We start from the raw sequence: 27419 nt of genomic DNA on the forward strand, positions 1-27419 counted from the left end.
CAAGTTGTCGGGCGTGTAAGGGATGGTAAGGAATGATTTCGAGGACGACATATAATTTAAGTGGGGGAGCACAATATTATAATTTGGACTACTCGGGGGTTAAAGTGTAATTTCAGGATTTATTTTGTAATGCTTTCTAGAAGACAGGGGGTGTTTGGTAAGTATTGGACTTATTATGAAAGGATTTTGAAAACTGAGGGCTGTTGGGTAAATTACGGACTTGATTTGAAAGGGATTTCAGAAGGCAGGGTACAAATGGTAAATTATGGACTTTGTTTGAAAAGATTCTTTTGGGGAGGGACCATTTGTGTCATTATGGAATGAAGTTTCAAATGGTGTCGGGTATATAACTCGTCCCATAACCCTGACCCTAGGGAGCCAATCCAGCCGCCGACCTTATGTCTCCTACCACTGAAGCCCCACGACACCCGTTTCTGATCAGGGAACAGTCATAAGCGACCACAGGATTGCCGCCATTCTTCTCCTTCTCCTTCTCCAGCCGCCATCATGGAGCCTCTTAGCTGCTTCCGACTTGTTGAGATGATCGACACCTTATTGCCGCTACTTTTCCATCGAAACGCCACCATCTCTACTGTCGTCGGACGTCGGGTGTAGTCGGGAAGAACCGCCTAGACCGACGCTATTATTGGGGGAAGACCGGTCGAAGGTGTTGTGGTTGGGTCTCATTATTGTTATCGCCGCCATGCGGCTGTTTCACCGTGTGTTTCTGCCATTCCCGGGAACAACTCATCTCTTCTTCTGTTCCGCCACCATTCACATCGGCGGTATCATGTTAGGACCGACGTTAGCCACCGTTGTTGCCGCTAGTGTTGTTGTTGTCATCACCGTGCACCAGTAGGTGGGTGGTTGCATTTAGATTTCCGAGCAAAGCGAGTATGTGTGTGTCCTTTTGTTGGTGTATGTCGTGTGTGGTGTTTGTTGGCCAGATATTGAAAGAAAACCATCACTACCACCATGAGGTGGTGGCTGCCACTCTCTACCACCGCCTACCGCCAAAGGTGGTTGTGTGTGTATACTATTGGGTGCCTTTATTTTGGCATATTGTGTTGTATTATTGTAATTGGTGACCGGAATAATCAAGAAATTCATAACCACCACCGTGAGGTGGTAGCTGCCGCCTTCTGCCGCCACCATCTGCCGTGTTGGGTGGTGGTGTGCTTTTTCTTATGTGTAGATTACTTTCGTGATGCTTAGACATGATTGGACTAGAGCCATAACCACCACCGTGAAGTGGTGGCTGTCGTCGGGTGCCGCCGTCGACCACCACCGAACGAGGTGGCAGTGGGTGGTGCTCGACCTAAGGAAACTCTAGTTGACCTAAAGAAACATTAATTGACCTAAAAACCTAATCATTTGACTAACGGGCACGCGATTGGGATGGAAACTCTAATTAGGGTTTAGAAAACCCTAATTTTGGATTTGTTGGTTTGGACTTATCAGGACCCGTGTTTTGGGCCATTGGAATTGATTTATAAATTACACCAGAAGACACTGTATGATTTATTTCGTAGAGTGATGGACTTAATGGATTAAGTCCTTAATGGGTTGAGTAAGAAACACTTAAACCTAGTTGTCATTTTATGTGAAAACTTGAATGTTGCTTGGCCCTTGAGTTAGGCCTGTCTATTGGGTTTTGGTGATTGGCCTATCGATGGGCTATCCAAGAACAAGTATATGGACTAGAATATTTGAATGGGCTTTAAGGTAGGGCCTATGTAGGGTTTGGGCCCAATTTGGAAATTTGAGCCATAGGTGGGTCATAATTGGGTCTTGATGATAATAAGATATTGGACCATAGGAATACCAAGTGTTTGGACTAGAATAAATGGTTAGGCCTTAAGGTAAGACCTTGTAGAAGGCTGACCCAATTTGGAAAATTAGGCCATATGTTGGGCTTTGGTTCACTGTTTGATTTTGAGCCTTTGGATTGGGCCTTGGGCCTGAATCAAGCTAAATTGGGGGGTAAAGTAGTCTTTTACCCCAAGCATGGGCTTATGGTCATCTATTGGAACCCAATTATTAATTGGGTGTTGTATTGATGTTGACAGTTCGGGAATCTATCATTCAACAGCTAGGGTTTTGTCCGCGGGACTTCAGTAGTGCGAGGTGAGTTACGTTCAAGTAGAAGTGGGTCTAAGGCCACAATGTCAGCCCACTAGTAGGTGTTGTTTGTTAGATGATTGTCTTTGTGATGATTGTCTGGTATGCCACTATATGTTATGCTTTATGCGCCAGTATGCTACGTTATTATGTGATAGTGGTAGGAGGGGTAGGGTAGACCTCGTAGTTGGTTGAGATAAACCGGAGGGTAGGTCGAGCACCCAGATATGCCTGACAGTGTGTTATGCTATGTTATTATATGGTAGGGGTAGGGGTGAAATAGTCCTTGTAACCGGTTAAAATAAACCCGAGGGTAGTTCCGGCACCCAGATATGCCTGGTAGAGTAGGTCGAGCACCCAGATATGCTTGATAGGGGTAGGTTGGGCACCCCAGTAGCATGCAAATATGCTTAGCAGGGTATGTCGGGCACCTAGATATGTCTGTTAGTATGTTTATTGTATGGTATGTATTATGATGGGGGGACTCATTAAGCTTCGTGTTTACGGTTTACAATTTTGGTTTCAGGTACTTCGTTTTCAAAGGAAAGGAGTCGGCTCGATTGCAGCGCATCACACAATATTTTCCACACACGAGATCTTTGGGATTACACTCTAATATAGTTTTATGATAACATGTTTTGATTATTGACACTTTGGTTTTGACATGGGATGTTATTATGGATGTTTTAATACTGATGGTTTTTATAATAACTTAATTAAAAAAATGAAATTTTTGGTCTTAAAGTTTGGGATGTTACAACAAGGGACAACAGCCCCTTATGGTTCACGGTTTTGATGGATTTGGAGGGAAGTTTATGTGGCTGAAATTTTATGAATGTTGAGAGCTTTTCTAAAGAGTGATTGCTGGGAAATGAAAGAAGGAAGGAAAGTGGGAGAGTTCGAGATTTGTAGGAGGAGAAGAGAGAAGATAAGAAGAAATCTCTTAAGCTAGATTTGATGGGATGTGAAGATGATTGGATTTGATTTTGTCTAGCCACTTGCTTAGTTTGTTAGAGAGGGAAGATGGAATTCTCGAAAATTAGAAGAAGATTTAAGAAGTGATCTTTGCGAAATGTCTTAAGGGATTAAGCACTTACTAATTAACTTGGCAATTCTCAACCATTTCTCTTATCTTACTTGAGTTATACACAATATTACTTACATGAAATCAATTTAAGTCATGACCCATAACTAGTCATCTCCTAGATAATAATACATATGTACAATTACATCCATTTATTCTTGGTATAAAATAACAATGTTGTTTTTGTGTATTTGAACTTAAATGTTTATGTTTGATTATTTTATTCAAAATAATTTAAGATACATTCAAATTATGTCTTATAATAATTCACTTTATATTTTTATTAATTAAATATAAAATTTATTGATCAAGGTATAATTTCATATCATTTAACCGGTTAAAAATAGTGTTAACCATGTTTCGTCACTTTCATTCGTATATTTGTCAAATTTCGATCTTTTACAACTATTAGGCACAAGTTTTATATAGAATTTAACTTACTCGTCAACTGGAGACATATTGATACGATAATTTAATTTTTGCGTTCAAATGACGTTACATGCTAATTTTTACAAACCAGTGTTAGTTCATAGTCATACGTCGTAACGAAATTTGTCACTAGTCACTTGTTTTATTTTTCACAAGAATTTATCTAATTAAAACATATTAAATTCCTTCAACCATTTTTTTGTTAAAATATTCATATTTCTTAGAAATCAAAATATTGTATCGTACAGTTGTTCCTATTTTTGTCAATTGTTACACAAGACAACAACATCTTGGTTTATTTTAATTCTTTTATCTGTTTTCTTATTTTATTTATTTTCTCTATCAATATATTGTTCTAATATGAAAAAATTAATACACTTTTCTATTATAATTTCCAATACACAAAACTTTGTATGATTCGGAATATACCATTGAAACCATATAATTTTTCTACATTTTGATTAAAGCTTTTATCGTAATATCATATAAAATCCAGCGTATTTAATAATTTTTATCAGAATATGGTTGTCTTTATATTATTATAAGGTAATTTTTTCTACATCTACTCTTTAAAAGAAATCAATGTTTTGATCCTCACGAGAACATAATATGCCACATCCTTCGTCAATTAAATTTAAAATTATCATATAAAATATCGTCAATTTAAAAATAAACTAAACTAATTTTTGTTTATTCTCATTGAGAAATATATGTTCTTATAGATTTTTGATAACTATATAATCATTCATTTTCAACAAATGAAACTTGTCAGATTCAATGGTAATTTAGATGGGTTTTATGGGATACAAAACTAATGTGCTTGTGGAATTTCATTTAACACTTAAGAGAACATGCAAGTTGAAGGATCTATGTCATACAATTTGAGTGCAACATATTATAAACAAAAAATCTAGATGAACCCTAATATAATCAAAATATAATACCAGAATTAGGGTTACATACATGTTATTTGTTGTAAACAAATCACTTCATTTCTTCACTTGAGAAAATTAGAAAGCTAGCACGAAAAGTATGATGCATCTAATGGCTCACACCCAAACTCTATAACTAGAAGGCAAGAAAGGAGAGAGGGTGAAAGGCATGAGAAATTTGGATTTCTCTTAGCAAAAGGAGTAGATGAAAATCATAGTGTTATACCCTTATTTATAGCTGTTAATTAACCCCAGAAACCCTAAATTTGAAAAATATAATAATATATTTCAAATTAGGCAATCATTTGGTTTTCTAATTATCATTTGGAAGCTTCTAGGAACCCTGATTGGGTCCTTAAAACCATCCATATGATGGAGGTTTCTGGATCCTCTCATTTGTTCAACTATTGAACAATTATAAGTTAGTCCTTGCACCTTTAATTAATTTCAATTAATCCCTAATTATACTCAGATGAATTTTGATTAATAATTAATCAATTCTAATTTATTTCATATTAATTTATTAATCACATAAATTAAAAAAATCAATTATTTAACAATTGATCTCATCTTAATTTATTAATCACATAATAAAATAACAAATCAACTTTCTATTGCCTATTAATATATTAATCATATAATATATTAACAAATCATTTATTATAATTTATTAATAATATAATAAGCTAATAAATTTATCCTCTATCTACAAATATAATTACAATCAACTTCTAGTTATGAGGGAAACTCAAAGGACTTTGCTTCTAATTACAAGAATATATCAATTAGTTATAAGTGTAGACACCTTAATCCAACTGTCTCCCTTGGATAAGTCTATAACAAGAAGTTCAAATATAACATTGAACCAAAAATCAAAGTATGCTTCCTAAGCCACTGTCAAACTCTGATTCAAATCAAATGTTGGCCCTATGATAAATGATCAGCTATTCCTTCGTTCTAGAAGATATCATATAAACATATTTATAGATCAAATGATAAACCTCATGTTCATTTGTTATGTTTCTCGATTTCTTGATTCGGTGATCAAATTCAAACTACAAAATCAAACACATCAATTTAGTCCAAACTAGACCTAGTTCTTATAGATCAACTCAAATCACCAAGGGGCCCACAAATATCATTTTTCCTATTAAGGCAAAAGGATCAAACAAACTTTGACCATATAATCATTTAGTTCACTCACCAAATCATGCATAGGATTACACTTTATAACACCTAGTTATGAGACGTATTGGAGTAAACCAATGCACAACTTATTTGTAAAATATGACTTATATATCTCTGTTTAAAAAAAAAGATATTATTGTCTTAGAAATATGTGTGATTGAATCCATGAAGTAATCTCTAAGTGTGGGTTTATTCAATACGTAAATATGTATTTCCAAGTACTCATGAATATTGTTAAAATCCGTATGTAATGACCAGTCCCGATGGATAATCTACAAATCGATTGATGAGAGTCTTATTTCACTACTTACTTCCAACAGTATGAATGGCTGTGGAAATTTCAATAATATTAAAATTACTTAGGGAAGTAAAAGATGCAAACTGAAACATAATAATAAATTACTTAAATATGGTATCATACCCATTGAATGTAAATGAATCTCTATTGTTTAATCACCATAACAATTACGAAATTATTCATTGTATAATGTTTTGAGTAATCAACTAACCATTTGAATTAAATAACATCAGTCATGACATATTATAAATATGTATACTATGCCTCTCGTTGCTTTTTCATTTATGAACTGAATGATTGAACATGACTCCTATGATGCTCATTTCACAATTCCAAAGTCTTATCACTATCTAAGATGTAGTGGAGTTTCAACTTTACATGCATTGACCTTCTGTGATGTCGAGGTTCTAAAGTCACAGAGACTGAGCCTTCAATATTATAGAATGTTCCACTAGAACTTGTTACTTGAAATAATTCCATGGTTATGAAGTCTTAAATTCAAGGTACATTCCTTGAACACTTTTCTTGCATTAAACTTTGCAAGTCACATGTAGATTTTACAAGCATCACCCATTATGGAAACATTTCCATATTTTCATATGATCATAAATTATGACCAAGAATCATTTCAATCCAAAACATGCCACCACGGTACTTCTAAAATAATATCATACTTCCAACTATCCACAAGCAACCAGTCTTTGGTAAAACCTCAAAATGTTCTTCATAGTTGTTTAATAATATTAGGAGAAGAACTTAGTGATAAGAGTTTATGGTGCAGAAACTAAGTTAATTTCATGGATCTTAGTTAAGCTCAACCATAATAAGAAGTAGAGGAATTATGAAGAAAACATAATAAAAGCATACATCGATAAATATAAGCAAATTTATAGAGATACTTGCGAATCATAACTTGGTTTGCAGCCACACACAAGTTATTAAATGATCAACAACAAAGCATAAACAAAGAAGTATGAGAAATAAGGATACTTGTATTTCAAAGTGATAATGTTTAAATGGGAGAGGGAATCAAACACACATTCAAGAAATTATAGGACTGTATATTTGTAGAATAAAATAGTACAAGTCTACAAATATGATAATACAAAAGTAATCCGGATCTAGATGGCCATGCTTCCCATGCGTGCAGCTGAAAATACCAACCTAACACACAAAGTCAGAAAACGTGATCATTACTTTTCTGACACTGCGGTATAGCTAAAGACAAAAACTCTTTCCAACACGCTGTGCAACCTTGTTTATCTCCTGTATTTATAGGTCTTTAGTCAAGATAATTATAGCTCCTCGCTATCACTTCTCGTCAAAACACTTTGCAACTCAATCAAAAATGTCTTCACATTTCTTGATACAATCCTTAGTTGCTGAGGGTCACTTTCATGCATCAACAATTTCCCCCTAGGTGACCTTCCAACTATTCTTCATCACTTGTCAAGTTTAAGAAACTTGATTAGGAGCCACCATAACTTTATTACTTCAACAATCCATTTGATTCTCCTTGATAATTCAAACTTTACTTCCCCGATGTTGAACTTGGAATTCTCAATATACGAAAGAGTATCTTCAAGTTGTTTCTTTGAGCAACTTGAAACTCAGTGACTGGCAAGAAGAATTTATCACTGTCTTTGGAGCTTTTGAAGACAATGCCATGATTAGAAAAATTTGTGGCTTCAAGGCTCAAATTTTGAATCCCTTTGGTAAACAATTTGGGAGAGTCAACAAGAGGAAGATTCATATTTTCAGTAAGGATAAGATTTATCTCATCATCAACGTGCTAGAGCTTTGAGAAAATCATAGGCTCTAGCATATGTGGGCTTCATATTGTGGTACTTCTATCTTATTTTTGAATACCTTTGCGATTGAAAAGATCTCTTCAGGATTCATGACTATGAAATCATCCCGAGTTCGATGATATTCTTTGTTTAACCTTAAGAGAGTGTATTCATAGTAGGTTGCACCTTTGAATGAGTGAGGCTTGTATGTCTTAACTGCTTTTGGAACGTAATTCTACTAAATTTATTTAGTATTTTTCCCATAGTTATTGTGAAGCAACTTTAGCTTGTCTAAATCCATAAGAAGCTTGGAGTGGTCTGGAATGCGAAGATCAAATGACTCAAAGATTGGAAAATATGTTGTGTTGGGAGATAGAGGAATATCCCAACATCCATCCGTAAGAGGCTCAAAATATGTCAGGTGATGGACATAATCTTCATATGTAAGTTTTTGAATTAGATTTACCTAGGATTGGATTAATGACTCATTCATTTGAATGTCAAATCCTTGGGTTTTCTAGATCTCTTCGGCCATCTTGGCTACTCTCCAGTCTTATTTTCCTTCCCTGGTGAGTGACACTTTGACATCATCATCGTTACAGTCTCCTACTTCAGTTGGTGTAGGAACATGTCTTGATCCTCCAACTTGGTTCGAAATAGATTCAAGGGCTCTACGCATTGATTCCATTATTTCTTCTACCCATTTGGGAGTTATTTCCATGTCATCAGCCTTCTGGAATTATGAAGGAAGTTTGCCTAGTATAAAACAATTTAGCAATTTTCTTCTTCTTCTTTTTTTTGTTGTTGTTATTGTTGGATCTGTACTGCTTTTCTTACTCTCAGTTCTCTCTTGAAAGCTTCACACTTCTATTGTTTTTATTCCATGCTTGGTTCAAACCACATCCAACTGTCATCTAAAACGCAACCATCAAAAATAGTAATCGTCGGGGTGTCCCTCAGGTTCACGGATCCTCGCACAATGGTGATCCCTGTGCCTAATTTTCTTGTAAGTAATATTGGTGGTATAGGTTTTACGGAACTTCCTCGTTATCCTTGGTCTTGAACCAAGTTTGGCCTCGGTTCTATTCTGGATAGGGTCTCTAAAAAAGGGCCCTACAGTGCAATGAGTATTTATTGTGTATGTGTTATTGAAACAAGAATGGATTTGAGCTCCTCGGGTGTGAAAATGTGCAAGTGTTTGATCCTGGAGACCTTTGGAAGTTTATTAAGACAGGAATTGACTTGGAATCCCAATTGGGCTTTGTCTCCATGTTCCTGATTTGAAACCGTTACAGTCTTTGTACCACATTGGATGGATTTTCTCTGGTGGTTCAATGTTGAATCGAATAACTACCAAAGTGTTTTGAGAGACTCTTGTATCTACCTTGGATCGCTTTTGGCTAACTGGGATAGGGAGCTTAAGTTTTCTCTTACGAAAAAGATATTTGAAGTTTGATTTCTCATGCTCTTTTGTATTCACAATGGATGGATCTTCAGAGATGATGTGAGTTAGAGCTTGTGTGAGGTTTGTAGTGTGAGTTTGGTCTTGGGTATGCATGGGCACTATGGTATTGATTTTTGATTTGTTAGACGCTCCAACACCTTTTGTGACTATCTAAACTTTAGTCTTTCTTTTAGACTTGATTTTGGTTCTAGAGGACTGCGGTTCTTGAATGGGACCAATGGGTTGTAGTGTGGGGCTAGGCAGGGTAGAAAGATATGGTGTTGTATCGTTCATAGCCTCCATGTGGTCAGATACCACATAATTAATAAGTCCTATTTTAGTCAAGATATGCAATGCAAGTTGTCTAATATGACCCAACATAGATTGGTCTTTAAGAAAAGAGTACTTTTTACATTGTCGGTGGACGAAGTAGTTCATGTCTTCGCTAAGATTAACCTTGAGTGTTGATCCTTGATGTAAAGGGACCAAAATCTTGTTGACGTCACCTCCGTAAGGACATGCCCTGGAGCAGCCCTTCCAGTGTAGTTCAAAACATCATCCTAGAGAATTGTGCCATAATCGACTGGTTCACCAGTGAAAATGCTCTATAGAATCTCCGAAAGTTGTTTGCCCATTGCATATGTACTACCAGTTGTAATGCCTGGTTCCTGGTATGTATTTAACTTATAAGTTATTCACTTTTATTGTGCAACTCGACGAGTTGGAGACGCCAAACATGTCGAGTAGAGATATTATGGACCGCTTATTTTGGCGACCAACTCAACGAGTTGGGAGGACAAAACTCGACGAGTTGACTGGGTTAAATGAAACCCTAATTTCAGGGTTTTGCACCCTAGTTAAACACCTTAACTCCAAGGTGTTGGCCTCATTTCCAGCCTCCACTGTCCTAACCCTAAATCTCGAAACCTTAGAGCTACTTTTAGTGATTTTGAGTCTTTGTGGGTGTTGTTAGTGTGTGTTGAAGTCATTGCAAGAAGGAGAAGCTTGAGGACTCAAGAAGGAGCTTATAGATCCAGAAACTTCACCTCATCCTCATCACTTTCTGGTAAGCAACTTTCAAACTTGCTAAATGATTGCTTAGATCTCTTTCTTAACAATTTTATTGGTTTTTTGGTCCAAATATCATGATCCTTAGGAAATGGACGTCCCAAGTGAATACCCTTTCAGATCTAGGGTCTTGAAGGGCTTTCATGGCATAAAGGTGAAAACTTTATGTCCATAGAAGGCCCATGCAACATTTAGACTGCCATTTTGGCCTTTTAAGCTCCAAATAGCCACGCATGGAGAGAAAGTTGAAGGAATTACATGTTTATCTAGTCTCTAAGGTCCAGGTCTCTGTTTTTACACCTTATCTTGAAGTAGTGATGGCTTTTGGATCAAGATCTAGATCTTTTAGAGTTGGGGTTGGAGCTAAACATTTAGCTTAGGGAAGGGTATTAATGGGTAAAGCTAGAAACTTTACCCTTCTAAGGACATTTCCAATCTATATCTGAAGTATGGAGCTTAGTGTCTTAATCCATTAAGATGGAGCAACAGACTAAAGAACTCGATGAGTTCATAGAGGAAGTCGACGAGTTGGGTCGAATTGTCCTCGATTTTTTAAAAGGAAGAACTCGACGAGTCTGAGGAGGGACTCGATGAGTAGACTCGTTTTATCATGATTCTAAGAAGCATGGAAACTCGACGAGTTAGAGGATGAGTCGACGAGATGAGGCAACTTGGAGTGTTGACTTTGACTTTGACTTTGACCAATGTTGACCCGTGAAGGGCTTTTGAGTATAGAATGGTATCTAAAGGATTATTAGATTTTGATTAAGTATTATTTTGGTAATGATAGCTCGTAGAGTCGTCGGAGCAGCCATTAGAGATTCATTATCGTGAGATTTTGCATTCAACTTTGCGAGGCGAGTTTCCTCCTGTAGGAACGGATCTAAGGCACCAATGTCGGATTGTGTATGTTATGTGAACTAATTAGCAGTCGAGTGTGGGCGAGGCCCGTATGTCATTGATAGTTGAGTGTGGGCGAGGCACGTATCTCATAGGTAGCTAATATGGTATGGATTAGTATGTTTTAGTTATACTTGTTGTCTGTGTGAGACTTGTATGTGTGATACTTGTATGTGTTTCGTATCTAGCTGGGTGTGGGCGAGGCTCGCATCTAATAGTAGTTGAGTGTGGGTGAGGCTCGTATCTCATGGATAAATGAGTGTGGGAGAGGCTTGTATCTCATAGTTAGCGGAGTGTGGGCCAGGCCTGTATCTCATAGTTAGCAAAGTGTGGGCGAGGCCCGTATCTCCTATTTAGCCGAGTGTAGGCAGGGACCGTATCTTCTTGATAATGGGCGGGCCCGTATCTCCTAGTTTCATGTTATGTGTATGGTATGTGGTAGTTTGGGGAGCTCACTAAGCTTCGCGCTTACGGTTTTCAGTTTTGGTTTCAGGTACTTCTAGTAGCAAAGGGAAGAGCTTGGGATGACTGCATTGCACGCACCGACATGTTCAGCCTGGGATATTTTACTATAATATGTTGATATATGATTTGATATGACATTTGAGATATTATAACTTATATTTGATGAAATTTTTTGATAATCATAGTTTATGAGTAATTAAAATGAAACTTTTGGACCGTGGTTTGGGGATGTTTCACTAGTTCTTCCTGATAGGCAACAAGTAATGTAACAACATAAGAACTGCCACATTGTTGATAATTTCCCTTTCTTAAAATCAAAAACACCCTTTAACTTGAATTGATACCCCATCTTGTAAATGCATTTTACACATCTTCATTGGATGGATTCTTGAACACAGTTGTTGTGGGCACCCTAAGATTAATTCTATTGAGAAACTTCTTCTTGGTGAGAATTGCAATTTAATCATCCGCCAGTTTGAAATGAATCTGCTCATGATCTTGTATTGGACGATAGGCAGAAAACACACATTTGTAAAGAACGGATAAAGGAACAATGTCTACAATTGAATTAAAAGCATTGAACCGTGGATTCTTTGGCATGTAACGGATGATGATCTTATGGTTGCGTCGTAGTTATCGTGTATATTGGAATATTGCTCGATATTTTTTTGCAACAATCGATGGATTAGTGTTCTTAATAGTGTTTGAGGAGCCAGTAAGCTTACATTGCTTCTAGGATGGACCATACTTGACCTTTGATTTGATTGAAAAAGCTTTTTAATTAGAGAACATGCAGAAAGCTTTTCAGCAAGAAGGAAAAAGATGAAGTTCGGCGATTAGGGTTCAAAAAGAGTAAAGGTTTCTTGGAAAGAATAGGGGTATTTAAATCTCCGGATTTGAAACCCAAATTTAAACAAGAAAATAGTTTTGACAGTTGTGAAAACTCAATGGTTTTCAACATTTAAATTTAATTTAATAGAAGTATTAGGGAAAAAGCGGTCATTAAATGCGATAATGGGCGCATTTATTGAATATGATGATTTAGCGGGTAAACATGGTTAGTGGGTAAGATAAATGTTAGACATTATAGGTAATGGGAGAGAAATTCAGCTGATAGTTGATATGTGCATTTTCATATGAACTTGGGTTTATAAAAATGACTTTTATGAAAAGATAAATCTCCTTTATTTATTTTAAAAGAAAAAGGAAAGTTTATGAAAAGATACACAGGAGCAAAAATGTATTTAATCAAAGGGAATAAAAACATTCATTTGAAAACACTTTGATTGATCTGATTCGTTAAATAGCACGCCCATGAAACTTTATTTATTGACAACAGAGAAAACAACTTCGGGTTCTTGAAGAAAGAACTGTATTATGACTGAAGATTAAAACTGCGACATGCCTTGGTATTACCGAGTAACTTGATCACAAGGTTAGACATAATAACAATAAAATAACACGGAGAGTACATAGATCATAAATACTCTTCGGTGAACAATATTTAACGAGGAGTCATTTATGAAAATTTGTGCTCAATAGTTAAATGAAAAAGATTAACTTTAGAACATAGACAAATAAATGTTCTTCAAAGATATTTAGTAACAAGATGAGTGAAACATATCTATTTATTAGATGCGAAGACTTTGAAGTCCTCGCCGTTTATCCTTTCAAGTTTAGTGTTCATCTTTCCTAACATCTCTAAAAATCCATTAAGTTTAGTGGAATCAAGTGCTTTGGTGAAAACATCAACTATTTCTTCATATGTGGGAACAAAGATAAGTTCAATGTTACCTTAAAGGATATGATCCTTGATAGCATGACACCGCAAATTAATGTGTTTTGTCTTGGAGTGCTAAATCGGATTGTGCGAGATAGCAATGGAACTCTCATATTGACAGTAAATTAGTATATGAAGCATTCGATAGCCGTAATCTATAAATTTCATTTTTATGCATTAGTCTTCTGAGTGGTAGCTGGCTACCACAATGTATTCTTCCTCTACGGTGGATAGTGAGACACAATTTTGTTTTCTTGATGACCAGCTCACCAGTCTTCCACCAAAGAATTGACATGATGCAGAAGTGCTCTAGTGGTCTAATCATTATCCCGCATGACCTGAGTATGTAAAGGCTTGCAAACTGAAGTCGTTACCTGATGGGTACCAAAGACCTAAAGCTTTGCTCCATTTAAGGTATCTAAAACTTTGTTTGACTGCATTCAAATGAGTTACATTGGGATCAACTTGGTATCCGAAACACAAACATGACACGAAGACAATATCTGGCCCACTTGCAGTCAGGTACATTAGAGAACTGGTCATTCCTAGGTATATATTTTGTTTAATTGACTCTCTGGTGGGATATACGTCGACATCCTAGAATCTATGTCTAAAACTGTAAACAGTCAATTCACCGCTAACCTCTTTGTAACCAAACCTATTGAGCTTTAATGCATATTTTGGAAAATAAATAGTGTCATTACAATTAAAATAAGATATGAGATGATATCTTACTTCTGATAGTGGAAAATCTCAAATGAATCATAAAGCTCAAACTGTAACCCCAGTTAATACATCTATAAACTAAAATTTCGTATTAAGCATTTGTGAGCGAAACAATCACTCTAGACTCATAATACATGTTCACCTGAGTCCGGAAATATAAATAACGTCCAAAATGGATCTTGTATGCAAAAGATACAACTGTTATAAGAAACCAAACCTATATAATACTGACTTTCTTTAGACTACATAAAACTATTTTGATACGTTGAGGTACTTGCACACCTCAGATGGAAATTCTAAGAACGTTTTTGGACTCAAACTATGGTCTATTATTTAATTACATACTTGAAATATTTTTAGAAAAATATTTATAAAAGTCGAAACATTGGATGAATACAATCAATTAAACGTATATCTTTAAACACGATTTCCCGAGTTCTACAACTCGAAAAATTAATATGTCTGACTTTCTAGAATTAGTGCACTCGGCTTTATCATTCGCCACTTTCGAAAAAAAATATTAGATGTCGGGATCTTGGTACACAAATATAGAAAGGTTTTGAGGCATATACTGAAAAGATGACATCACGCAACATTGCCACCTTGCATGAGAGTCCAAAAATCAACACACTACTTCTTCCTTCCCCCGTGCACGTGTCCAAGGCTTCCCCCCATCACCACCTTACCTAGTCCTTGAACTTGGAGTTCACTCTTGTTCCAAGGTACAAAGCATAGATGCTTTAGTATGTTTGACTAGCCAATAGAGAATGGTGCTAGGATCTTGCATGAGGCTATAAAAAGAGCTTTGGCTTCCTTATTGAACACAAGAAATAAGCCAACACTCTCAATCTCTCCCTCTCCTTGCTCTCTTTCTTTTGGCCGGAAAAACCGCCACTGAGTGTGGTTTGAACCGCCGACTGTTAAGCCACCGAGAACCACCGCCCTCCACCCTTTTGGCCCTTGTTTTGTCAACCAACCACCACCCACGACCACCGTCACTGTTGCCCATCCCTTCGCCATTCCCTGTTGGGACATAAAATAAAATGGAAGCAGCGAGAGGCTGCCTGAGCACCCCTCACTGCCTGTTGCCATTGTTAATTTACCATCTGACCACCACCTTTTCCCATCTAATGTTTTCAATATTTTTATGGTGTTTCCAAGTCTAAGTCTCGAGTTTTTATTGTTGTTGTGTGATATTAGGGCCATTTTAGCATGTTGTTGGAGATTGGTAATCGGGTCGTATACGAATGACCAGAGAGCAGTTGTTACTTGGGAGCAGTTCAGAGATATGTTTCGCGCTTGCTACATTCCAATGGTCAAGCGCAAGCGGCTATCGCAGGAGTTCTTGGATCTGGGATAGGTTACGGAGTCGGTGATGGATTTTAATCACATGTTTACTGAGAGGGCGATGTTTTTCCCGAAGTTTGCTTCTGAGAAGGCTCAGAAGACATGTTATGTGAGCATTCTCAAGACAGATATTCGTCAGTTTGTTGCTACCCAGTGATGTGACACACTGCTGGAGTTACAGGAAGCCGCTAGGCGGCGAGATTTGGAGATTTATTTAAAGTTAAAATCATACTTGGCCCCCCGCCCACTGCATCGGACCCCGTCTGGCATCAGGCCCTGCCTGGCATCGAGCCCCGCTCGGTATACAGATCTATTTCCCTTAGGCCTCGCCAGTTTATGGGCCTCGCCCGAAATACACATACATACGGTCAAATAACTTATATAACATACATAAACATAATCTAACTGTACCCTGATCTAAGGCCTCGCCTAACTTGGGTTCTACCCCTGGTCTGCTACTGAAGTAGTGGAACCCTGTCTATACTCCTATTAGTAGTGAGATACGGGCCCCCGCCCACACTCACATCCTTCCTATCACGGGCCTCGCCCCTACTCTACTAATGTCAAGATATGGAACCCTATCCATACTCAGCTGGTGATGAGATACGAGACCTCTCCCACACTCACCTCCCTACCAGGTACATACAAGTATCACGTATACAACAAGTATAATCTAACATACAACATAAGAATCCTCCTCGGTATTTCCCCGGCATCGAAACCTCGGCCCGAAAACATACTATTATCTAACATACTTCGGGCTTACCCCGACATCGGACCCTCAGTCCGGAACCTGTCGTACTGACACATGTAAGAATCACAAAAAACCTCTAGCATCATAACATTCCTTGGGCCTCGCCAGGAATCAAGTTGCAACCCGGAATATATAACAATAAGTGCCTAGGGCTAACCCCTAGGTCTTCCTTCTATTCACAAACATAAACATAAACATAATGGGCCGACATTGTGGCCGAAGACCCATGCACACAGCGAGGAGACTCATCTCGTACTGCTGAAGACTTTCTGAAACACTTCTGACTGCCAACTAACAACTTTTGAACTGCTGATCCTTCAGCTCCCAAAACTATCAAAACCCAAAATAACATTTAGACCACAATATTCCCAAAAGTCAACCCAGGTCAAAGTCAACTCTCCAAGTTGACTTGAACTCACCGAGTTGGCCTATCAATTCATCGAGTCCCACATTCCTCACAAACTCTAGACTTCTCTCTTACTCGTCGAATTCTCTGCGAACTCGTCGAGTGCACCTTAAACACATCGGGACACTCCTTCATCTGACTCAGCGACTTCTCCTTTGAACTCGCCGAATCCACCTTCATAAACTAAGGAGATTTCCTTGGACTCGTCGAGTTCCTCCTTGAACTCGCTGAGTAAGATGATCTTCATGCCCATTATGGACCCGGATTGGCTGAGTCCCTAACCACTCAACTCATACCCTTTAACAGAAGGGTTTGGGGGCAAGAAAGAGGTCTTACTCGCCGAGTCCCTCTATGTCTCAATCTATTCAGACGATTTATGAGGGTCTCAAAGCTTTTGAAACATAGATCTGGACCCAACGACCTCTTGACCATGCAAAGTTGCCGCCTTTTTCCTCCATTCATGGCCTTTTGAGCTAAAAATTCCAAAAGAACACTTCATAATCTTGCATGGAGATTCCTATGCCATAAAGCTTGCACCTTTATGCCATAACAGCCCTTAATTGTGCTAAATCTCAAAACACAAGCTCTTGGGACGTCCATTCTTCTCATGCTAGGATTCTTGGACCAAAAACCCCCAAAAGTGACAAAGAAGAGAGATATACATGCATAATGATCATGGTGGAAACTTTCTTACCAGAAAATGGAGGAGAATGCAAGAGGTTTCTGGATCTACTAGTCTCTTCTTGTATCCTTAAGGCTTCACCTTCTTCTTCAAGCTTCACAACACTCAAGAATGCTCACAAAGGCTCACAGATTCATGGGAGGCACTAGGGTTTCATTCTAGACTTGAGAGAGCACCAAGGAGGCTGATGAAGGGTTATAATGTTCTTTAAATAGGGTACAAGGCCTGCATTTAGGGTTTTCCCCAAACCTGACCAACACGTCAAGTTAGCCCTTTGACTAGTCGACTAGGTCACTTAACCCACGACCCAATCCGCTCTCCTACTCGTCGAGTCACCCAATCTACTCGACGAGTCACTTCCTTATTTTTGAGGTTTTCTTTCCTTTATAGGCCTTCTAAATTTGGGGTGTTACAACTCTCCCCCACTTAAACTAGATTTCGTCCTCGAAGTCCTCCACGGTCAACTAACTTACAATCCGCCTACAACTTTCCCACTAGTTATACACTTCACCCATTCGGTCCAACCCTTGAAAATATCATCTTCAAAATAATGTGACCACTACTATCCTTGATCACATCACTCTTACTCAACCGGTAACCCTACCGGTACTTCCCGTACACTTACACTTGATACACAAGGGGTCCATCCCCTTACCGTGCGCTGTCTCTGGCCTTTCCAAGGAAACTTTTCACACACAACAAACCTCTCCAAACTCCATCAAGGACAATTCCTCTGTTAAGACTGCAATCCCGATCACTCCCAGTGCCGACCATCACACCAGTACTCACGAAATAATTCTACCTACGATGCTCCACTACTAAAAATTCCACCCAGCGTGTGAATTCAGATAATCCTTCGGGTAGCAGATCCTTCTCTTTTACGGTTAAGGCTCAAACAAGAGTTGCGTCATAGACCCAAATCATTTACTCTGAAATTATTGATTCCGCGGTGAGCAACTTAGCGTCACCCAATCCGACCACTGCTCTCTGCACCAAATCCCTTATTTTCATTCCTGTCTGAAGTCCTGTTGACTCCCATCCGCCTTTCGGATGAACCGAGACCACCCTGGTCCCAACTGATCTACCATTACCCGGAATAACGGTCCCCCACCGGTTACTGAACGCAAGAACAATCCCTTAGTCGCTCTCAACAACTTATGAAGATATTGTGACTACCTGAACTGCTATACCAACCTAGCTACTCTGGCTCTAGAAGATTTGGGATCATCGATCCCCTACCTTACCCTAAGGTCTCTACCAGGTCCGACATGCTGCTATAAGAACAAGATCCTCGTCCACGGGTCTCATCCAAACTATGCTTCGGAGCGACCTCTCCTACGGGTCTCACCTATCCAGGGCTATGCAGGCCCACTCCCCCTCTAATCTCAACTTGCTATCCTTTCCTGATTCTTATCATGCTAATTTGGAGATATGGGCCCTCGCCCACGCTCCGCGAACTAGGATATACGGGCCCCCACCCACTCTCCACTAACAAGGAGATACGGGCTCCACCCACACTCCGCTAACAAGGAGATATGGGCCCTCTCCCACACTCCTCTAACTAAGCTGCTAATGAATGCTATGGCTTACCTGCAGGCTTACAACACTTCTCTCACTGACTTGATGCGGCTATCCCGCAGTCTTATATCCTGACTAAACTCGCACCTTGCCGGAAGCTCTCCGACTTGGTTCCCCGAACCAGTCATCAACTAATCGTGCATTCACAAACCCAAGGTTGGAAAGTTTTCCCCAACTCCCAACTTACCTGCTCCTTAATCCAAGCAGCTACTTGAGCTGCTTTCTTCCTCATCAAGACTGTGAAACCACCCCAGTCTTGCACTTACTTCTGTCCCTGGCCACACGGGAGGCTCTCCCCCAGTTTGACTTGACTAGCTCCTCACAGATCACAGCTGGGAAGAATTCCTGGTTCTCCATACCATCCTATGGCCACTCTGCTAAAAATCCAATCTTACCACAACCGGGGATCTAACCGATCTATCCCCAAACAATAAATTCTTGAAACTAGCGAGACACTACTGAGTCCCACCCATGCATGCTACGGTTACTGCATCCTAAGTAACCTGCTCTAACAGGAAACAACCTCTAACTATCATTCTAAAATAAAAGGTATGCAGATGGTATATAACTCAATCACAAGCAGGCCACAAAATTCTGAAATATCATTATCAATACCGATGCAGAACCATAACAACAGAATAATAACATAAGCTGATAGAGAAATGAAAGATACGTACCTGACGCATCGGGCTGCTCACACCTCCTCTGAAACCAACTGATACACCCTTCTCCTTGCTGCAGGCACCTCCGTCCGGCCCTGACGGCTTTTGGTGATCCTCAAGGTTATAGGGGCAGGTGATATCACATGTCCTGCTGAATGCAAGCTCGAGCATTGGGCCTTCTTGTGGCCCCTCTGACTGCAATGGAAACATATCACGTTTGATCCCTGGGGGATGGTAGCAGTACAATCACTGCTAAAATGACCAATCCAGCCGCACTTGAAGCAACCAGAATCATCACCGCTAACACTCCTACATGTACCCTCATGCGTCCTGCCACAACGGCCCTGGTCCTGAGGACCGCTTAATCTAGAATCTGATGTATTGGGCCTCCTGATCAACCCTATAGATATGTGAACCTCTGCCAACTTTCTCTTCTTTTCTATCTCAAGATCATTCTCTCTTTCTCTGGCCCGAGCGATCATCTCTTCCAGCATCTTGCAACTGGACCGACTCACAAACTGACTGATATCGCTCCTCAGCATCTCGTGGTACCAAGCCTTCTTCATCTCCTCATCCGCCACATACTACGGAACTAGAAAGGCTCTCTCCCTGAACATGGCGATGATCTCCACCATAGTCTCTGTAGTCTGTCGCAGATCCTGAAACTCCAGGGCTAACTGTTGCACCTCAATCACCTGTGCAAATTCGGCCTTGAACCAGGCTGAGAAATTGCTCCATCTCATCGCGTTCAACACGGAATCTTCCCTAATAACATGACCAACCTCCTCCCACCAATCTCATGCTCTGTCCTTCAGAAGACAGGAGGCGAGTCAAACCTTGTCCCCCTCGGGACACTAGCTATAACGAAAAGCGTTGGCGACATCAGCCAACCATCTGCCGCTAGCAATGGGGTCCCTAGCCCCATGATAATCTTGAGCTTGACAAGCTCTAAACTCCCGAAATGTCAATGTACGCACTTCTATCATGGCCATCATCTCTGTGTGAAAGGCTCCAAGCCTCTCATCCAAAATCTCCAGTATGCCATCCTTGACCGTGCCAAATATCACAGGATTTTGGTCTAGAATATTGCGCATAATCTTAGCTGATACAAACTCCCTCGTCGGCTCCTCAAGCTGCTCGGTCCCTAAACCTAAGCCTGATTCCTCACCGACACCTGATTCATCTACTGGTCTCTCATGCAATGACGCCATGCTGAAAACATGCCATAACAATCATCAAATGCATATTGCTGCTGAGAAATCACACACACACACACACACTACAAGCTCCTTGGTCTTATCTTGACCCTTATCAAATCGAGTAAGAATCCTCTGCTTTCAGTAATATGGACCCATACCACCTTACACATCTATCCGTACTTTCCTTAACAGTTGCCTCGACTCCACGAAGTCCCTTTCACTACTACTGCTATTCCTAGCACTAAACTCATCCTAGGCCTACCCTAGGGGAAATCTCTGACCCATACCAGTCCTCAGCTGCTGAAGGTCTCTTCATAATGCCAATTAGACATCACTTGAATACCATCACATGTAACGAGGCTCGGATAATCCTTCAAGTAAAGGACTAATCCCTACAACGGTTAAGAATCAAACAAGAGCTGCGCAATAGGGTCAAATCCAATACTCTATGATTATCCAACCCTGATTACATGTGACTTAACTTAATAACATGATAGCTAACTCCCATCACTCAGAGTCCCACAAAGCATAGAGCAAGCAACATTCAAACAAAAGGAAAATCTAACCATAACATAATCAAGCAAACATATTGTGACAACCCAAAACTTTCTATCCTGTACAGTCAAACACTTCATTGAAAGTCAAACTCATTCCTGCTATCATTTAGCATAATTTGGAGTCTGTTTGAGCGTTCTGAGCCTTGTACACTTAAGGGATAAGTGTCGGGGTTTATCTGCTGAAGCTATAGTACAAAGAACAGGCCTATAACACCTTGACTAGGAGTTCACGGCCACCACAATGGAGTTTATGGCCGTAAACTCCATGTGGGCCGTAAACTCCACCTTATATGATGAAAGGTTGGCCATTTGTTCATTCCTTTCTTTCCCTTGGCTGATTTCCTACCAAATCCTCTCAACTGTCATCCCGATCTTTATCCCCGATCTTCAAAACTAGTAAGTTTATTGTCCTAATTAGTTGATATCTTACTTGATCTAGTGATCTTACATGATTTCATCCGTGAAATCATTCCATTTGTGTAGATCTTCAAATTTCACCAAGAACACACACTAGTGTTCTTGGCTAAAACCGACCATTCAAGCTCCTAGATCATAAGTACTCTTGTTCTAACTCGTTGCTACACTAGGTTTAACATGTTTAGGCCTTAGTAACATCAAGAATCAAAGGATTAATGAGAGTTCACTGTCACACCCCCAAACCAAGGATGGTGGAAACGTCTGGGGGTAGAGGACTTCATGTAAAGTATCATAACATCAATTACAATAGTGACTAAAGTAAGCACAACCAACATATATATAATTGAAAGAGTTACATCATTGTATGAATTACATGTTTCCAAATCAATTACATTATGTTGACAAAATGAAATGTTTGACGCCTTAACGTCCCATCCTCAAAAGCACTAGGTTACCTGTTTAGTGATTTCTTAAGAATACAAGTTGTTTTGAAAAAGTGTCAACACAGAGATTGGTGAGTTAATAAGCTTTGGTATGAAGTTATGAAAATCTTTTCTTGTAAAAGTAGTGTTCGTTCCAGAAAATCCAATATTTTCCTTAATACGTAAAAATGTAGTCTTAAAAACCCAAGACCAAAATGTATAAGTAACGTTCCTTACTTATGGTAAATAATGCAAGTTTAAATTGACATAAACTCATTTGTTTTTAGTGAAACCCCCGTAAATCCTATGTTTATTAATTCTTATTGTGAGTTATTATAACCATGCTATGACCTAGATGGCCTGAAACGACGTTCTTCAGACGTCGGAAATGTTATGACATTTGTCACCCCAGACCTGTCGGTCTAGCTGTTGCATGCAACTAATGTGTGAGTTTGTCGGACCCAATATAGATCTATATACAACGATCACGCTCTCCCTCCAGGAGACTCTAGTTACAATGCAGGACTTATTTGTAAAGCGAAGCGAATGTCTCACAAAAGTCATTAACGAATTTACGTGTAATGTAATGAAAACCCCTTTTGTATAAATGTCCCCTTTCGTAATGAGTTTGTTATGTAAATGTATCATAAACTATACGTATTATAGTTTGCCCAAAACGTCTGTAATGTAAAGGAACTCCATTTTATGTGAGTCGAATGTATAGCAAAAACATAACTATGTTTATCATGCCTTATCGTAGATTATTTGTAATGACAAAGGACTCTTACAAATCAGTGAGTATTTCCTTTAATATAAATATTCCACAACAGAAAACATAGGTAAATTATGAATCCATCAAAGATTAACACTTTGCTCAACATGTTACAAAGTGTGATGAAAGTTGTAATCTGTCAACTTGTTTTTAATATTTCTGCACTATTTTGGAAAAATCACAGAAAAATCATACAAAGTAAAAAACTTAATCTGCAAACTGTGGGAGTTTAGAAAATTTATCTAGTTTGTTCATAAATTTTATCATGATTTTTAAATGTCTCTAACTTGGGTGAAAATGTATATATTCACAGACTGGTTCGGATTCGTAACTACAGTGATAGGCAGTTTTGTAAAAATCGCCAAAAATTGTAGAAAAATCGTATGAACATGTGCAAGTAGTCATTTTAAAGGTAATAAGTTTAACTATTTGCATCTAATATAGTTTTGAAAAATAAAATTTTAAGTTGACCAAAACAGTCCGTGAATGGAGTTAAACTTTTCTGATGAAAGCTGTTGGATGAGTTTAGTTATGCTCTTGGTGTATTAACTTGTATCCCCCCCCCCCCTTAAAACTTAAGAAAACATGAAAATGTAGGGGGGTGAATTCACCTTATGTGATTTCAGTGGATGATTGTTGAAAAAGAGAAGTGTTCAACTCAAGAACACTTAGAAGATTGTCTTGAAGATTCGAGAATCTAACACCAATGTGATGAAATTTGTGTAAGCAATCTATGATTTTGAGTAGGATCATGTGTTATAATCATAGGAAAGATGATGATACTTACCAAATGAAGGAGGAAATCCTAGATTATGCCTTGAAGTTCTCGAAATTGAGGGAGAAAGATGAGAGAGTTTGGAGTGTGATTCTTGGTGGAAAATGAGAGAATGCATGAAGTGTGAGGAGAGAGGATGGATGTTCCAGCTCTAAGAATGTGGGAAATGGCTGGAAATGATGAGAAAATACATTGACATGACCTAGGCATGGTGGAAGGAGTGTGGCTGGTCATGGAGTGGGTGTGGGTGGTTGCTTGTGTCATAAGCTAAAGGAAAGTCAACACTCCACCCTTTGTACTTCACCCACTCTTATTGGATAAGGTTTATCCACAAAAACGTGATTAATTAATAATTAAGGGACCTTATATGTTAAAATAAAGTTTTGGGTGAAAATCCCGCGTTAAAATGATGAAAAACGGGCTTAAAACAAAGTTTAGGTCGAAAACCGGAAATCTGGACCGAACCTGCAAGGTTCGGCCCTAATGCCTCGTTCCCGAGTTTAACAAAAGAAGAGAAGAGAAGAGAAAAGAAAGTCTTGAGAGAAAAGAAGAGAAAGGAAAGGAAAATAAAATTTTCTTTTGTGTTCCCGAGTTTGAGAGAAGTGGAAGGAAAATGAATCATTTTGTTCTTTCTTTCCAAATCCTCCCAAATCGGAAGGAAAGTTAGGAGGGAAAATGATCCTCCCATTTCCCTACACTTCCTTCCATTTCTCTCCTTTAATGAAACTCGGGAACACCAATTTCTTTTACTTTCTTCTTATTTCATCCCATTTCCTTTCTTTTCTCTCATTAAGTTGAACTCGGGAATAGGGTGTAAGGGAGTGAGAACCGAGGGTGGAGAAGGAAGGAACCGAGAGTAGAAGGGAGGACCGAAGGTGTGAGGGGAGGGAAAGGAGCAGGAGGTGAGGCTCGGTCTCGGCTGGGCGGCGAGGTTCGGTCTCGGCTGTCAGCGAGGCTCGGTCTCGGCTGCTTAGCTGGGTTCGGCTTCGGTTGCTACTCGATTCCAGGGGGAGGCTCAGTTTAGAAGGGGTTCGGCTTCTTAAGAGGTTCGGCTCCTAAGAGGAGTTTCGGCTCCTAAGAGGAGTTTCGGCTCCTTAAGGCTGTTTTTCGTGTAGACTTCCGTTTTTGAGCTGTTTTTGACCTAGTTAAGGGTGAGGATGACCCAAATGATTATAAAAAGTTACGGGAACTTTTGAGAGAGATTTGGGAGAGATTTAAAATAGAGAGGGATATAGTTAAAACGATTGAGAGAGGTTTCGTTTGTGACATTTTTAAGTGTCCGGCTTCGCAACGCAAGGTCCGTAAACCCCGTTAAGCCATGTTTAAGGGTCCTACAAACTCCCGAAGAGTATGCAACATGGTTTTATCGGTTTTGTTCGTTACTTACCACAGTTTTAGGTTAAGGAAATCTAGATATACGAACTTTTCAATTGATGATTTCTCATTAGAATAGCGAGTTGTATAGTAATTTCATAACGTAAACCCTAGTATACAAGGGTTAAATGAGTTGACCGGTTTGACCGGTTGACTTTGTTTGACTTTGACTTGACAAGAATATGACTGTTGTCATATTTACGGCCAAGGATCTCCCAATGCCGTAAACTCCCTATAAGGGTGCAATGATGCCCTCTTCTCCTTCCTTATGCCTAGAACCAACAAACCATTGAACTAGGGACCTCAAACATTGAAATGGTACTTCATACCATGATTTTACGGCCATAAACTCATGAGGAAGTGGTCCCCAGGCCGTAAACTCAAGTTGAGGCCAATTCTTGGACCTTAAACTCACCTAGCCTTTTGTTTAGCCTTGGAACACTTAACCACTTAATACATCTTACCTTTAAGCCTCAAATTGAGACCCTTTAGAGAGTTTACGGCAAGGAGTAAACTCCCATGCGCCATAAACTCCATTAAGTATGGTCCATGGGCCATAAACTCAATTACAATGCCTTATACTCCTTTGTTGCAACCCAATGGCCTCCTAACACTTTGACCAAAGTGTTTTCCACACATTAGGGTGTTTATACTTGTCTAATTAGTGTTATAATCACTAATTGTATATATACATATGTCGTTATATGTTATTAGGATCATTGTGTGTGTTCAAGTCTTCACTTTACACCTAGCACTTGTCCGATACTTCCATCCAATCCACTCACTACAGGTGAGTTCATACCCCTTACTTAAACTTTTATATGTTTTTAAATGCTTATCAATGCTTTTATGGGGGGGAATACAAGTTGAATCATGCTAGTCAGTATATCAATCACATGTGATTAATAACTAGCATACAAATGGATTTACTACACTTTTAGCTGTTTTACCAAACATATTACTTCAAATGACTTTCTCAAATGTTTTTACATGTTAAAACTCTTTATCAAACAGCCTTACATACTGTATGCTTCCTTTCAAACTCTGTTACAATTGTGTTTCAAACAAAGGTTTTCTTATACTTAAAACTGTTCTTATCAAACAAATTGCTTTTAAATCGTTTTATAAACTGACATCAAGTCATCAATTCTTATTTATTAAACTTTTCAAAGGTTTTACAAAACTTCTTTTATAATTTTATATTGTCAAATGCATGCCTATATTTGTATAGTTATATAAGTAATGTTTAAAGGACTTAGGACTGCTATCTTGCTTTAATTCCTTTTCCTTGTTTGGATATGGCCTTAGGGTATCAGTTATTTGTCCGAATGTCGTCTAAATATTAGTTATATATAATGTATACATATATAGTCATAAAAGTTCTATCAGTCAGTTGAGTACCTTTGGGTAGCAAAGGTATACCTTCGATTATACACGTACATTACTAGTAACTTTATTAGGTATAGTTAGGTGATACTACTTACTATTCCAAGTACAAAGAATCACACAAGAGTCAGTTCATTCATGAGTCTATACTAATACATTACATACTATATGAAGAGATACAATTACAGAAATACTAATACATTACATACTATATGAAGAGATACAATTACAGAAATACAAATACATTACATACTATGTAGAGATACGATTACATACAATTACAAGACATACAATTACAAGAGAGACAATTACAGAGATACGATTACATAAATACTATTACATAGATACTATTACATACGTTACGGGACTTAGCATTCCATACCTAAGGTTGTTAGCTACATTAGGGAAGATGCACATCGACGGGTGTCTACGGTTGTACTTTTCGGCGAGTTACCACTCCGTGAATATCCTAGTGCAAAAGGATACAATTTCAGTTATTATATTATTTTCCTTATTACCTTCACTTTGTGACACATTCACATAAATGATGAGGTAGATTATATTTGATATAAATATACTATTTTCCTTATTATCTTTATTTTGTGACACATTCACATAAACGATGTGGTAGACTATAGTTTTATAATAATAGCTATGTAGGGGAAAAACCGTCACATTTACAGTGATGCATACTTTCAAAGCAGTTGGGTCTTGGTAGAAGACTACATTTTATACTAGTAGGAAATATGGGATTTTCTAGGATCTTTTATACTTATACAGACTTTTCTTCAAACATTTACAAGTCTTTTCTTTACAATTTTACAAATCAAATACATATAAATACTTATGAATTCACCAGCTTT

Source organism: Lactuca serriola, chromosome 7 (genome assembly GCF_051521515.1).
Source record: "Lactuca serriola cultivar US96UC23 chromosome 7, Lser_US96UC23_V15, whole genome shotgun sequence".
Lineage (NCBI taxonomy): Eukaryota > Viridiplantae > Streptophyta > Magnoliopsida > Asterales > Asteraceae > Lactuca > Lactuca serriola.